This window comes from Lampris incognitus, chromosome 9, assembly GCF_029633865.1.
Source record: "Lampris incognitus isolate fLamInc1 chromosome 9, fLamInc1.hap2, whole genome shotgun sequence".
NCBI lineage: Eukaryota > Metazoa > Chordata > Actinopteri > Lampriformes > Lampridae > Lampris > Lampris incognitus.
In genome coordinates, this window is record NC_079219.1 from 31,210,525 (window position 1) to 31,214,332 (window position 3,808).

Here is a 3,808-nt window from a genome sequence, read left to right on the forward strand (position 1 = left end):
GCCAAAAGGAAGGCGGAGCCACTCATACAGCCCCCAAGGCGTACTAAAGGCTGTCAGGTGCCTGGAACCCTCTTCAACGAAGCCCTGATGGTAGGCACTGCCTTGGTCGAGTATGGAAAACCATGAGTAGCCTCCGAGGTTATCCAGTAGGTCTTGAATCCTTGGGAGTGGGTGACGATCAGGAACGGTTTTGCTGTTGAGCCCACGGAAGTCCATGCACAGACGTAAGCTCTTGTCTTTTTTTCTCACGCAGACCACAGGAGACAAGTACGGTGAAGTTGACTTCCTGATCCATCCATGATCAAGCAGGTTCTGCACATAGTCCTTAACTTCCTTGTACAGTGGCTTTGGGATGCCATTGTAGGACTTTTGAACTGGTGTTTCATCTTTCAGATGGATTTTCAGTTGCAGGTTTGGAATGCAACCTATATCTGCATCATTTTTGGCAAACACATTTGACTCACTGAAGAGCATGTCACGGACTATCTGCTGTTCATTTTCTCCAAGGTGTGACAAGTCAACTGGTGGGTGCCATTTTTCCTCTGTAGTCTGTGTGTTTGAGTGTGTGTCATCCCTTTTCCTTGTGTTGTTGACTTCATCTGAGTTCACTTGGGCAGAGCAGGTTTGGGCAGTGGGCTCAGAACTCAAAGTGGGACACCTGACAGGTTTTACGTCAATGAATTCCTCGAGGGTCCCTAATGCTGTTCTCTATGCTAAATAAATATCATGTCTAGTGGAGTTCTGGATCGGGACTTTGGTGCATTTTGATGATCCACTAGGCACATCTACGAGAGAGGGAAACAGCTCTAAACCCTCGGGGCAGTTGCTGTCTAAACTTGGCTGAAACAACATTGTCCCCCACCTGGCCACCCCCTCACTCTGCATCTCACTTCTCTGATTTGTCCTGCAGGAATAACAACACCCTTCTTCCCAACTCTCACACTACACTGGGGTGGGGCTTTCTCATGGGTTGTTATCTGGAGAATGGAGATGATGGCCTCTACTGTACTCTCAGTAACACTCAAAGCTTCCTTAAGAATAGCTATAACATTACTCTATTGCCCTGCTCTGTGTTCTCTCTGATAATCTCTGCAATCACATTGCTACCTAGTAGGGGATTGTTACAATTCTGACTGATCACTACTGGCACTCGGATTGTCACATACCCATGCTTCATGCTACCTAGCTGAAGGTCAATTTCTGCCCAGCCATCCAAGGGAACTTCTGTACCATTTGCGGCTGATACTTCGAGATCAAAAGGCAGGGATGTGAATGGCTGGATTCTGACATGGGGTAATTCTTTCTCAATCCATGTTCTTCCCACGATGGTCACCTGAGCTCCGGTGTCCAGTAGCATTTGGAGAGGGATGTCATTGACATAACAGGAGACCACACATCGCTCTCCTACTAGCTGAGCTACACGTTTTCGTGAGGTTTGTTGACCTGGTGGGTTTGGTGCGGTGGTTTTGACCTTTACTGGTGAGGGCCTCTCGCTGCTGAAGGTCGTCGGCTGCCCTTTTCCAACGACCCCCCCCCCCGTTTCCCGACGTCTTCCTTTGCAGGCAGCCGATGGCCCGATGTCCTGCCTGGCCGGAGATGAAGCAATGAGGACAGTTCACGTTGCCATTTTGGACACAGTCATTGCACCTACCCTTGGATTCAGTGACTGGTGGCTGGGAATGAGTCATCATTTGGGTCGGGCCTCCAGGACTCACATTCTCAGCAGGTTTCACCATCTGAGCCATGTGCTGAGTCAAAGCGGACACTTGTGCCGTCAGCTCGGAAATAGCTGCACGGTGGGCCTGTAATTCAGAGTCAACTGCCGTAGGTTTAGTCTGTTCAGTATCGTGTTGAGCTGCACTAGCAGTCACTGGTCTGGTTTTGGCTGGTATACCTTGACGTTTGAGTCTCTCTTCCTCCTCACTGGTTGCTTTGGTAATCTTCTCTAAAAGGAAGTCATCACTAACCTGCATGTTTGAGAGGAAAGGCTTTAAATCACATCTGACATGGCCGTTCTTCTCATTGAACCCTTGGTAGAGTGTGTGGAGGAATGTTCCCTGTACTAGCTTTGCATCATAGCTAAACCCTGCAGCAGGTTGTTGCGACTCAAAGAGAACCCTCTGCTTTAAACCCATGACTCTATACAAAAACTGTTGTGGGGTCTCTTTGTCATGCTGTCTAGCATTGCTCAACTCTTGATAAAGCTCAGTAGCATTTTTGTCTCTGATGTGAGAATGGAGAAACCTCTTTAACCCTTCTACTATAAGATCATCCTTGTTGCTTAACATTTCTCTAAACACACCAGGTTTAGTGATCTTAAGTACAGTTCTGATGATCTCTGACTCACTAAACCCGTCTCGCAACCCCTCATCAATCTGTTTGTTCAGACTACCATATAGAATCTCAGAACCAGCATCAGACAATTGACCACCATGTAACTTGAACTCTCTGCGAGGTAACAGGGTTGCTACATCAGACAATCTTACCACCTGACCTGTGACAGCAGAGGGTAAACGCAGGGGAGTCCCCCCGCCAGCTTGGTGGCTGGAATCTGGAGTGGGAGGCTCTCCCGATGGCGTGGAGCTGGCCCTGCGCTCCGTGAAGGGGTGGGTGTTAATGTCTCTGTCCATAGTAGCGGTGTGAGTGTGAATGTCTCCATCTGTACTAGTTGAGTGGGTGGCAATGTCTTTGTCCGTTGAGGTGGGATGTGAAGGCGATTCAACCCCAGTCATGGGAGGTATGGCTTTGCCCACTCCAGCAGAGTCTGTGACTTGGGCAAGCAGCATCTCATCAATCAGGTCAGTGAGGGCGAGGAGTTGACTCATACCCTCATCTTCCATTTCTTTAAGCTTCTTGCCCCTGACGTAGTCAACAATCAGGTCGTAGAGCTCTGAGTCACTAAGCTCTTCAACCGCCGTCTCTGTGCCAGAATCAATTGCATTTGCCACGCCCTGCAGCTGATTGTCACTCAAACCTGAGAGTTTCTTCTGTATCTGAACGATCAGCGTCCGCCGAGGAGGTACATTCTACATCTTGACTTGACACTTGTGGCCGTCGCTCTCTGGATGACGCAAATTGCAGCCTTCCCTGAAGCTTCTGGGCACCGGATCTTGTCGTTGCAGTAACCACGTCCTCCTCTAGGTGGCGCTGAATCCCGGACGAGCCCCCAATTGTTACCGGCCTAGACCTAGGGGAATCTGGGCGGTAGCAAGGATCCACAGACAGTGGGTACTGTGGACCGGTGAGGTGAGCTGGGTAGATAAACTGTGGATCATAGAAGAGAAACGCATGAGTCCATGTTCACTCCAGCTCGAACCAGTTTATTCTGCTTAACATTAAACATTCAGTTCGTTTTAATTAATCATTTCCATGTATTTTACCGTATCACTCACTATACAGTACCAAGCAAACTGTTGTGCTTACACCGCCCCGAGCTGCCTCCCCGGCACGTTCAAGCCACTCCCCCAGCTCGGACGTGCCGGAAACATCCGAGCGCTCGGCTCGCGCTCTGAGGAGACGAGCGCTGCACTGCACCAGGTGTTTGCCATCATCCATCAGGCACACCTGTGGCAATCAGGCAGCCTTCTACAAGAAGCCTCCCAGAACGTCTCTCAGTGCTTCGACGTACTGAACCCCTGCGACTCTCCCTCCGCGATTTCCACGGCTCCCCGCGTCTCCCTCGTCCCCAGCGACCTTCACGTTTCTCCCCGGACCTCTCCTGCGATCTCCCCCCTTGTCCCTCTATCTGGACCCCTCCTTTCGGACTCGACTTCCCGGATCTCGGACCTGGACTTTCTCGGACAACCCC